Source organism: Theropithecus gelada, chromosome 3 (assembly GCF_003255815.1).
Source record: "Theropithecus gelada isolate Dixy chromosome 3, Tgel_1.0, whole genome shotgun sequence".
Taxonomy (NCBI): domain Eukaryota; kingdom Metazoa; phylum Chordata; class Mammalia; order Primates; family Cercopithecidae; genus Theropithecus; species Theropithecus gelada.
In genome coordinates, this window is record NC_037670.1 from 50,915,174 (window position 1) to 50,927,438 (window position 12,265).

The 12,265-nt window shown below is 55.6% G+C and overlaps 1 protein-coding gene across 1 annotated transcript in view; it reads left to right on the forward strand.

Moving 5' to 3' along the window:
* ELFN1 (extracellular leucine rich repeat and fibronectin type III domain containing 1) overlaps nucleotides 1-12,265 on the forward strand; it is a 61,293-nt gene that overhangs the window by 22,786 nt on the left and 26,242 nt on the right. The gene's annotated exons all lie outside the window — the stretch shown is intronic.

The window sequence follows — 12,265 nt, forward strand, 5'->3', positions numbered from 1 at the left end:
GGGTTCTCTCCTTCGTTACATGGGGGGACAGACAATCCATCTAGAACCTCCCAAGTCTTGCCTTTTTCTGCTGATGATCAGATGATTCCCCAGACCCCTCCTCAGCTTTTAGAGGGAGGCTTCTCAGGAAGACAAGTTGAACTGGGTTCTGGGGAGGGATCCCAGAGGACCTCGTTTCCTGGGCTCTGTCCTGCCCCCTCGCCCCTGCCACTATGGCATTATTTGAAAGCCTCACCAGGACTTGGTAGGGAGGAGTTCCACGCACAGCACTGGCCCTACCAACAGCTTGTAGCATCTCCAATTTGGGAGGCCCTCAAGTTGCATCTGTTGCAGCTGTCTCATGTTACAGGTGGGAAAACTGAGGCCCGGGGGGCCACATAGTGATGCAGAGTCAGATCGGGGCAATAAGTCTCCTCTAACTCACAGGCCGGTGTTCGTTTCTCCACGTCTTTCTCCTTCCTTCCCACAAAGGCTGGCAAGCGATGGGGTCCCCAGGACAGGCTGCTCCCTGCCCAGGCCCCAGCCCCTGGTCCACTGCGCTGTTAGCTCTGTCCTGCTCTACTGCCTTGAATATTACCTAGAATATTAGGCCTGGAAGACACCTTCGGGATCATGAACCTATCTTTCTTGTTGTATAGATGAGGAACTTGAAGCCCAGAGAAGGGAAGGGACTCACTCCCGAGACCACCCAGCAAAATCTTCACAAAGTGGGGGCGAGGCCCCAGATGTTCCATGCCCCCAGCCTGGAGTTCCCTGACGCACAGAGGGGCTGCCCTGCCCGAGCCAGGATCAGCAGGGACTCAGACGCCAGCCCTACCTGGCCCCATCTATGGTCTTCCTCCTCCCCAGTGGGATAGTCTCTCCTTCCCATCTGGGATCCCTCCAAGCCCTGCTGACCTTGATACCACCTTTGTATTTCAGGGAAGATCCCCCTTCTCCTGGGAATATATGGACCAGGCTCCTGGGGGGTTCACAGTGAGAGCCCCGGGTCCAGGCTGCGTCTTCAGAGTGCAGCGATGTCCTCCCTATGTGCAGACTCTGTGTTCCATGTGGGTCTGTCGGTTGGCCTAGAAAGTGGAAACGAGGGAACGAACCCGGGGTGGGTCCGCTGCGCAGGGATGGGTGGTGGCAGCTGCCACTGAGGCCAGCCTGTGGGACCCCTACTCAGCCTGTGCCCCAAACATCCAGAGGCCAGAGGAGGGGAGGGGAGGGAAGGGCAGGGAGTGTGGGAAGAGGAGGAGATGAGAGAGGAACAGAGAGATCCAGAAAATATAGAGACTTCCGGAAAGAGGAGGAGACAGCCAGAGGCTCAGAGAGACATGGGAAGGAAAAACCTTGAAGAGAGAGAGAGCGAGCGAGAGAGTGAGAAGATGAAAGCGAGTGAGAGAGAATGAGAGCGAAAAAAAGCGAAAGAGAGCGAGAGCGAGAGAGCACGCTCAGAAACAGAAATCCCGGTTTTCAGTTCTTCACGTATTCATCCAATCTGTGTGATCACCTACCGAAGCAAAGCCCTGTGACAGTGATCTGCACCTGCCCCTCTGTGGGCGACAGTGTCCCCACCTGAAATGTGAGGATGTCCCCACAGACCCTCTCTTGATGGGGCTCTCCCTGGGAGCTCTTGGGAAGACAGGGCAGTCTGGGGGAGGGGGTGGCAGCTCGGACCATGCCAGGAGCCCAGGAACCCCCGGCCTCCAGACTGAGACCCACATTGCGGCAGACAGAACACAGAGGCCCACAGGGCTGCGGCAGAGTGTGGACAGTTAGGGTGAGGCTAGCGGACTGGGCTGTGTGGACCCCAGGCCATTGCACAGCCATTGGGGATGGGACAGTGGTTGGGAGGCCTGAGCTCAGCTTTGCTTGAGATGGTCAGCGGCAGCCACGGGCCTTCCCTCTCTGTGTCTTTACATATGGGGGTCCTTTTGCCTGGAACACCCTGTCCCCCAAGTTTGTCTGATTCTTTTCTTTTTTTTTTTTTTTTTTTTTTTGTAATCTTGCCCTGTCACCTAGGCTGGAGTGCAGTGGTGCAATCTCGGCTGACTGCAAGCTCTGCCTCCAATTTTCAAGTGATTCTCCTGCCTCAGCCTCCCAAGTAGCTGGGATTACAGGCACCTGCTGCCATGCCCAGTTAATTTTTGTATTTTCAGTAGAGACGGGGTTTTGCTGTGTTGGCCAGGCTGGTCTCCAACTCCTGACCTCAAGTGATCAGCCCGCCTCAGCCTCCCAAAGTGCTGGGATTATAGGCGTGAACCACCACACCTAGGCTTTCTTTCCTTTTTAAAGGTCAGACCACCTCTGCCCTGATGGGTTTTGGATGTGAAATGCTGCGCAAGTCATTTTCTACCTCTGACCTCCCTCTTTTATCTCTCATCTTTTATCAGGACAGCTTCAAGTCCCTGCCCACATTTTATCTATAAAATAGGGAAAATAAGGCCCCTCCCGGGAGGGAAGCCTTCAGTGGGATGTGTAGACTGCCTGGCATCAAGTAGGTGCTCATTCAACCACACTGGGCATTGCCCTGAGCATGGAATGGGAACTCAGCAGTCTCCAGAACACCAATGCTCCATCTGTGTTAGTTTGTTCCTTCCTCCCAGAGATGCCTGTCTTTCCATCCCAGCCCAAGTTGAGGCTCCTTCAGGCTCACCGCAGCCTGGTGGGATCACCCCAGCCCCATAGCCTCCAGAATCCTCTCCAGGCATGAAATCTCTGTCTTCTCTCTTGCATCAGCTCCACGCTGCTGACTCTGTGCTGTGAGCCTCAGAGCCCAGCAGGTGGGAGACGGTGCATAAACGTTTGTTGAATAAGTAGATGGGACGCTTCCCAGCCCGGCCCACCTCAGAAGGCAGGTGGTAAGACAGGTGGGCCCTGGCTCCTGTGTGGTCTGACGTTGGAGGCAGCTGCTCCGCTGGTCTTCCTCAGGAACTTGGGGATGGGACGCATTGTTTCCGAGATCCCTTCTAGGGACATCCTTTTGTCATTCAGCGAGTTGAAGTTTCCCAGCTTCTAACACCTCTGCCCCTCTCCTCCATTCCTGCATTCAAGGCCTGGTCCCTAGAAGTTGCTTTTATCCAGGCAGTGATTGAGACTTTAGAAGGGGCTCTCTGGTATCCTGTGACCCTGGGTGACCTTGGCTGGACTCGTTCAGCACCAGGGAGAGAGGCCGGGGGTGGGCCGGCGGCTATGATAGGAGGTAGAGGCCTGTTCAAGACAGTAGGGCCTGGGAGCCCAGAGAGGTGAGCCCAGACCCTGTCTGCAAGCCCCTTCCCCTCCGTAGGTCTCAGTTTCCCTCTCTGGGGAGTGGGAGCGATGCCCTTGCTGGCAGAGGTGCTGCTGAAATGCAGGGCTGGCATCCCAGCGACTCGCCCAAGGCCACCTCACCAATCCCCGCATGCTGCGTGCAGCCGCTCCCCCAACACTGCCGCACGCCCGGCTCCCCTCCCCCACCTCTCCAGGAGCAGTTATTTATCTGCCGGAGGGTGACAGGCGGCTGTGGCTGGCGTGTTGAGCCGCCGTCCAGAGATCAGCTGGCGGCTGCCGAGCAAACAGCGCGAGCTAATCAGCAAAAGGTCACGCCAGCTCCCGGAGCCCCCGCGTTTGAAGTCTTGCCTCACACGGGCAGGCTGGAAGGAGCCTGGGACGTTGAGTTAGTGGCTCAGTGACCAGGACAGCTTCAAGTCACTGCTCACAACTCATCGCCCACTTGACCAGCCTACGCCTCTGAGGCTGCGTCTTCTAGAGATTCCCCAGCCCCAAGGGAAATCCATCCCCTGTCTCCAGGCTGAACAAACCCTCTTGTGACAGAGGCTCAGCCCCCAGCATGCAGAGGGGCCAGGCTTAACCACCCCAGCCCTGCCAGCTCCCTCTGCCCGGGACAGACTGTTCCTCAAAGCAGCAGTGCAGGGCTGGGCAGCATCCCCACCAGACTTCATTCACCACTCCCCACACCACCTCCGACTTCAAGCCTACCGCCTTCCTCTAAATCCATTCACTTTTTAAAAACCTAAATACATTTATTTAAAAGGGAAGCTTTATAGCACTACTACAAATGGAAAACAAGCCTCTCTTGCCATAAATAGAATTCATAATCATAAAAATAAATTCAGTGGAAACAAAACAATGTTATTAAATTCTAGTTGGATGCTGTAGCCCCGGGGGAGGTTCGGAGCCCAAGGCCTGCTATTGCTTTATTAAAACGGGAGAGCGGTAAGTGTGCAGAGGTGTTCAAGACTCACCAACCCTGATCTGAGACTTTCTTCTTGTTGTAATCAAGAGTATTAAAGTGAGAGTAACTTTCTCATAAAATGATTCAGTAGTATTTTATGCTGTGTCAGCTAGGGACTGAGTTTGTCTGTGCAAGACAAACCTAAACACTGCATGGTTGAACCCCACATGGGGGTCGTTTTTCTTATGCAAAGAGGGTGACAGTGGAGCTGGTACACAGCCTAAGGGGGTTGTCAGTGGCCCAGGTTCCTTGTAGCTTCCTGCTCTGCAACTGTGGACATTTGTCCTCATGGCCTCAGGATGGCTGCCACACCTCCGGCCATTGTATCTGCATCTCAGGCAGGAAACCAGGAAGTGGGTAGAGGTGAAGAGGAAGGGAATACACCAGCTAAGTCTGTTTCTTATCATTAGGAAGGTAGCAGCCAACACCTGAGCCGTTCTCCTGCCCACGGCGGTCACTGCTGCCTTTCGGTTGGTGCTTACTACATGTCTTATTCGTTTGCCAAGTGGTTATTTGGCACCTACTAGATGCCAGGCAATAGACCTTGTCCCGGTGGTATTCACGAGGTGCATGCTGACATTTGTAAGGTGAGCCACGGCCCATTCTGGGGCATCCTCCAGGGGCATCCCTTAACCCAGCCTGGGTTCTCCCTGCTTCCGCCTCCACCCCACACCTGGCTGCTTTTCCTCACAGGAGCCCAGCACAAGGGCAGCCGCTGCCTCCATCCTATCTCACCTCTGCACACACTCGGAACTGCCCAAGCCCAGCCTGGACGGAGTCGCCCCATGGGCCACCCTGGATGAGAAGGGAGCTGTTCCTTTCCCCTCCCCGGCACCTGGGTCTCCTGCCAGCTTCTGCCTCCTGCAGAGCCCCTTCCCCGCCACAATCAACCTGCTCCTGCAGCAGGCCAGGCTGCAGGGATCCAGCTTCTGCTCCTAGGTCTTCATTGGTCTTTTAATTTCCTCCTGTCATTTACATCATGTGACTCCTGTAACTTCATTAGCAGACAGAGGGTGTGACTGCAGATGCCCGGCCCCCTGCCTCTGGCCTCTCCCGCTGGGTAGGCCCTGGAGATTCCCTCCTTCCCCTGGGTCAGAGCTCCTGAAGGCTGCCTCTGGCCCCAGTTTGCCCATCCCTGCCGCAGACTTTGTCTTTCAGCCTGAACTCTGGCCTCCTCCCCTTGTAGACCCTCCCCCTGACTTTGAACTCTGGCCTCTGACCCCTGGTCTCTGACCTGCTCTTTGGCACCCAGCGGGAGGGATCTGTCCCAGGCCCAGGTTTAACTGTGGGCGCCATTGCTCACCAGCTGTGCACACAGAGGCAAGTCATGTAACCTCTCTGTGTTCTTCCTCAGTGAGTTGGGGGTGAGGGTCTGTAAGTGAATGAGAAGCCAGGAGTCCTCTCAGCTGTGCCTGCTCCCCTTCCACTTGCTCCCGTCTCCTGCCCACCCTGAGGTTCTGCCCACCCCGAGGTCCTACTACCCTGCAGTCCAGCCTTGGCTTGAGCTACCTCCAGGTTTCCCTGCTGGTCCCACAGCCAGAGAGTCTAGGGTCATCGTGCTGTGTGCTGTGGAGGCCCAGGCCCCAGGGGGTCACACAGCATCTGGTGAGGTGACGGCCTGGCTAAAGTCTGAAGCCCTCTTGGGGCCTTGGTATGTGCCCGGCAAGCCCTCTGGGCAGGTGCCACTGAGTCTTTCTCCCCCATCCTCCCTCCATAGCCTCAGCTGCCTTCCTTCCTGCCGCTGGACATGGGTGTATGTCTGTGTGTGCATGCGTGTTTGCATGCCCCAGGCTGGCCCAGCTACAGGCCTGCACAGGTGTGATCCCCAGGCCCCCCGCATCCCCGAATGTGGATACAGAATATCCACATTCTGTACACACAGGTGTGTGCATCCCTGTGCATACATGTCGCGTGATGACCCCTGGGGGCTGCGCACATGCCGTAGCCATCCCTTCCCCCTGCAAACTTAGCCCCAGTGACTCCCAGCCAGGGCTGCAGCCACACTCCCCCAGCCCCACCCGGGAAACTGTGAATCCAGCAGCGAAAGTGGGTCAGAGAGCGTGCGGGGGAACTGGAGGGCCTGGGGAGGAGGCCAGCGCCAAGGTCTGGCTTGACGGCAGCCATGGAGGGGGAGGAGGGAGGAAGGAGAGTTGGGAGAAGAGGAGGAACTGCAGGGGCCAGGGCGCAGGTGGCCAGCACGGGGCATGGGAGCCAGAGGGAAATTAGCAGACAGGGCTGTTGTTTTTCCATAGCAATGATTTGATCCGGAGAGACGTGGCCCAGAGCTCAAGGAGCTGCTTCTCTGCCAGAGTGTGCAGGAGGGAGGAGGGGGAAGTGTGGAAGGAGAAGAACACGTTTACTGAGCACCTTCTAGACGCAGCCTCTCCGTAACACCAGAGCCCTGAGCGATGGGCATCAGTGGTGCCACCACACACAGGAAATAGAGGCAGACAGGGGCTGTGCATCTGCCCAGAGCAGGAGCCCAGGAGAACCGTCCAGGCTCCAGTATCACAGCCTTGCTGTTCTCTACATGGAGATCACAGGCACCTGGAGCAGCCCGTGGGGCTCTCTGCCTGCCCTAGCTTAGGCTGCTTAGGACGTTGGAGCATCCTGGCCTGGCCACTTGCAGCATGGCCCTGAGATGCCATGAGTACCTCAGTGGGCTGCAGTTCCAGGCTTGCTCAACTGACACGCTGAGACTCTGGGACACCCAGGAAGGGGCAGGTGGAGGTAGGCAGGGTGCCCAGTCTGCAAGCATATGCTACGGTCTTACTGTGTGCTCCACTCAGAGGAAGATGTGGGGGAGCTGGAGCCCTAGCTGTGCCCCTGGGAGCCCAGGCCTGGCTGGGGATGTGGTTCATGGGGGGCCCTGACCCTCCTAGAGAGGAACGATGCACGCATGCAGGACTCAGAGAATCACACAGATCAGAGTGGCCTTCTAGGAAGGAAGAGTGTGTGGAACTTAGAGGGGCACAGGGGGCTTCTGGGTGTGAGGTGAGAGATGGCAGAAACAGTGGCGTCTCCACCACGCATGGCATGTGCAAAGTATAGGGACGGCCAGGGTGGAGCTGTGGTGCCAGGGTGGGAAAAAGAAAATTGGGCATGTCAGGGACAGATTGCAGGGGAGGAGGAGGAAGTTGTAGTCCTGCTTCTCCTCCCTTCCCCATCTACCCAGAGTACCTCCAGATTGTGCCAGGCCCCCTCCCTTGTCATCTGCTCCTCTGAGCAAGAAGCCTCTCATCTGTATTAGGTAGGGACAAGCTGTTGAAGAACAGTAGTTTAAATAAGATAGAAGTTTATTTCTCTTTCACAAACAGCCAGAAGTCAGTGGCCCAGGGCTGGTAGGGTGGCTGTGTCACCATCAGCCGTAGTTTCCACGTCTGGGACCAAAGTGGCTGCTCCTGCTCCCACCATCACATCTGCATCCCAGCTGGCAAGGAGCATGTAGGCCCATTCCTTTTTTTGTTTTTGTTTTTGTTTTTTTTTTTTGAGATGGAGTCTCGCTCTGTCGCCCAGGCTAGAGTGCAGTGGCCAGATCTCAGCTCACTGCAAGCTCCGCCTCCCGGGTTTACACCATTCTCCTGCCTCAGCCTCCCGAGTAGCTGGGACTACAGGCGCCTGCCACCTCGCCCGGCTAGTTTTTTATATTTTTTAGTAGAGACGGGGTTTCACCGTGTTAGCCAGGATGGTCTCGATCTCCTGACCTCGTGATCCGCCCGTCTCGGCCTCCCAAAGTGCTGGGATTACAGGCTTGAGCCACCGCGCCCGGCCTAGGCCCATTCCTTTTAAGGGAGTCGTTCACCAGTGGAACACTTCAACTCCACTCACATCCCATTGGCTGGAATGTGGTCCTAGCTGCAAGGGCAGCTAGAAATGTAGTATTTTGGTGGGTCCAGCTTAAATTTGGAGTTCAATTAGTAAAGGAGGAAGAGGAGAACGGGGACCAACGAAAGGTCTTGGCCACTGATTCCTCTGGACACCCTGGAGCTGCAGTACCTTGTAGGAAGAAGGGAGAGTGGGTCATCCTCAGCGGGCCTGGCTGACGAATGGGAAGTAGCACCAGGGGTAACTGACCCCTCCACAGGGCCTCTCCTCAGTCCTGGCTGAAAGCCTTTCTCGCTACAAGTTGAAATAGGAGGAAATCATTAGCATGCGTTGAATGCAAAGGTGCCCAGAGAGACAGCGACCATGTAATCTAGTGTCCAAACCAAAGCACTTCTGAGAGTACAAAGAGGCGGCATTTGTAGTGACATCGGGACAGTAGGGCAGACCAGGATGGGCAGTCACCCACCTGGAGACCGTTCCATCTGTGTTCTGGCTGGGGAAGCTGAGGTCCTCGGTCACACCAAAGTTAATGATGGAGCCACTCTAGGACTCCAGAAAGGCCCCCTCCCTGGCTGTGTTGGTTCAGATTCCCTCTTGCCCGTTGTTAGGCTTGTGGACCTCAGCTCCGACCTGTCTGGCATCCCATCCTGGACAGAGGGGTCTTGGGCCTCTGCCCTCATTTCTCTTCCTGAGACCCTCACCTCCTCTGAGCCATACTCCAGGGGTTCTTAGGATGGGATGCACAGGAGGCTAGAAACGTGAGCTTCCTCTCTTTTTTTTTTTTGCCCCCAAGTGTGTCTGGGACCAGTCCGGAGCTGTCCAGGGTCCTGACCGCTTGCATCACATCCAGGATTGAATGAGTGCCTCCATCTCCACCCCCAGGGGTTACCAACAGGGCCCCGCCCACCAACAGGACCAGCTCTGGGCTAGGCAGCCCCCTCTAATTCCCACTTCCACAGCCAGGGCCCTCTGGACACACCCGCCCCTGGAGACCCCTGTGTCTTAGAGATGGCCCCATTGTTCCCCAAGCCTCCCAGCCCCCGCAGTGCCCTCCCCGCCTCCCTCAACCGACAGAAGGAGGAGCTGAGTTTAGATGGGGCCACAGACTCTGATTCTGTGAGGACACTGCCCTTTCCAGGTCTGCTGGCAGACCTTTGGCATCTTCTTGAAAACCAAAGACACAACAGAGCCCAGAGAAATCTCCCCAAATGGCGGGGTTCGAAGCACTGGGATCAGGCCAGGAGCAAACGGCTAGGAGGCGGGGGGGGACCTCCCCCACCATCATCTCTGCAAACCCTTCCCCACCATCACCTCTGCAAACCCTCTCCCACCATCACCTCTGCAAACCTCCCCCCAACCATCACCTCTGCAAACCCCAGCCCCAGCCACCGACACTCAGGTGGGGGCCTCCCCCACCATCTCCTCTGCAAACCCCAGCCCCAGCCACCCAGCAGTCCATGTCCTGGGTTCCCCTTTCTCAGCCCAGAAATAAGACTCAGCTGACAGCATCTTGGCACAGTGTCCTTTGCGAGCCTGATGCTGCCTGGAGATGTCCCAGCCAGACACCTCTCCTTTTAAACCCCACCCTCTGCCCATTTTCCCTGTCCCAGGGAAGCCAGTATCCTTGCACTCAGGCCCAGCCTGGATGGAGTCCATGGCCTTTGCCCTTACTCCAGTGGGAAGACGAAGATGGGAACAGTCGGGGGGCAGACGTCTCCGCAGTGGGCCCCAGGCTTCCTCTGCCTGCCCTTGATTTTCCCAGAGGCCTGCTGGCTCACGCCTGCTGGGAGGCCCAGACAGCTGCTGGAGAGGGGCAGCCAGCTATGCCCCAGCAAGCCTCAGGAATGGGTCCCCAGCCTCCACCCAGGCACAGCGAGAACACCGAGGCCATGAGCCAGGGAACCAGCGTGCAGGTTTGTGGCATGAATGAATGGAAAACCGCGTTCAATAACCCGGCCGCATCTAACCAGGCAGGTGGTAGACCAGATGGCTCTTTGCGCCAGCTTGTGTGCCAAGAACCTCAGCAGGTTGTGATGCCTTTCTGAGCTCCTTAAAAGCTGCTTCCTATTCTAGTGCATCTCAGGCCCTGGAGACCACCTCTCTCCCCTTCCTGTGGTGGGATCCCCTCCTCCCCCCAGCACCCCCCACCACCTAGTACTTGGATCTCTCTTCCACAGTGTAAGCTCTTACTTTTATTATGTAACATAGAACATCATTGTATTATTGTCTAAAGTAACAACTACTAAATACTGAGCATGAACAAACTCAGACCTTGCATGCTCAGGTGACTGTGTGGCCTCTGGTACAGAGGCAGCGCCACACCCATCCTGCCTGGGCCCAGGTCCCAGCTGTGTCCCTTACCAATGTGTTCCATGTGCTCTCTCTGTGCCTCAGTTTCCTCTTCTGGAAAATGAGAATGATCCGAGGACTCTCCACATCATAGTGTTTCTATGTGTTTAATAGCATGTTTAAATAAACATGTGTCAGCACTTGCACAATTGAACATTGGATAAAAGCTGTCTGGCATTACCGTAATGAGTTCTCTCATCCCTGTGAGGTAGCTGAGAGGCACAGAGAGATTTAGCAACTTGTACTGGGGGAGGGAGAGCTGGTGGGAGGAAGTTACGTGACTGATCACTCACTCACCCTCCTCCTGGCTGCCCAATCAGGCCTAATGTTTTCAGGGAGGTACAGGGGTGTCACCTTGGAGAGGGATGACCTCACTGTGTGACTCAGGGAAAATCCCTTTCCCTCTCAGGCCCTCAGTGTGTAGGTGCAAGCTCTCAGCGGGCAGATGCCAATATTGGGAGCTTCTCTTGATGTGACTCCAGGCACACTGGAAGGCACACAGAAGGCAGCGAACTTGCTGGACAGTGCATCCCATTTGCCCTGTGCCATGCCATAGCATGGCGCCTGGCACATAGTAGGTGCTTTAAATGCCTTGTCAGCTGGATGAAGAACAGCTGGGGCCTTAAAGCCATCAGCCTGTGAGATGAAGGTTCAGCTTCTCATGGGCACCATTTTACACAGCATCGAGTTACACACCTGCCAAGCCCACCACGCTCAGTCCATCAGGTCTTTCCTCAGTGCCCAGTGGAAGCCAGGCCCGTCAGGGTGGAAGGGGGTGTTCTGAGGTGGGGACGGCCTGCAAAACCATCGCTCACCATCTGTTGTCCGGGGGTCTGTGAAGCCAGTCAGTACCTCTGCCCATGGCATAGGGAGGTCCTGGAAGGGAACGAGAAGGCCCAAGCTCAAGTCTCGTTCGTCCCCTGTGACTCTGTGACACTCCCTCCCTTCCCCTCTCTGGTCTTCAGTGATTCCGTCTGTGCTATGGGAGCTTTTGTGTGACTCACTGCCAGAGGCCCCTGGCTTACGGCTCCAGGAACGTTCTGGGATGGGTACATCTCATCCTTTACTACAACAGGTATGAAGTGGACGGTCTTTTGCCCCAGCCTTGGGAATGGCTGAGCTGGTCAGGGGCCCAGGTGGCCCAGGCCTGGTCCTTGGGACTAGAGAAACAGTGCTTAAACCAGACAGGTGGTCTAGCTGGAGAAGGGGGCATATTAACAAGTACAGGTGCTTAGCCTGACCTAGACTTACCAAATCAGGACCCCAGAGTATGTCTTGGAAGCCTCTTTTTCTAAACTTCATGAGTGACCCTCACAGCTAGCCCAATTTAGGATACTTTTTTTTTTTTCTTTTTTCTTTTTTTTTTTTTTGAGATGGAGTCTTGCTCTGCCACCCAGGCTGGAGTGCAGTGGCGCGATCTCGGCTCACTGCAACCTCCACCTCCAGGGTTCAAGTGATTCTCCTGCCTCAGCCTTCCGAGTAGCTGGGACTACAGGCGCCCGCCACCGTGCCCCGCTAAGTTTTGTATTTTTGGTAGAGATGGGGTTTCACCATGTTGGCCAGGCTGGTCTCAAACTTCTGACCTCAAATGATCTGCCCACTTCAGCCTCCCAAAGTGTTGGGATTACAGGCGTGAGCCACTGCACCTGGCCAGGAGCTACTTTTTTAGTCCGCCTTCTACCCCAGTACTTTAGTGGCGTCTCTGGTGTCCTGCCTCTCGTTGTATACCTCCACTAACGGGGAGCTCAGTCTTACGTGGCAGCCCATTGCTTTCTAAAACATTTTAAAATTGATTATAAAATATTTAAGATGTCTCAAATATTTAAGTAATCCCCTATAAATATTTCACTAGTTATAAAATATTTAATACAA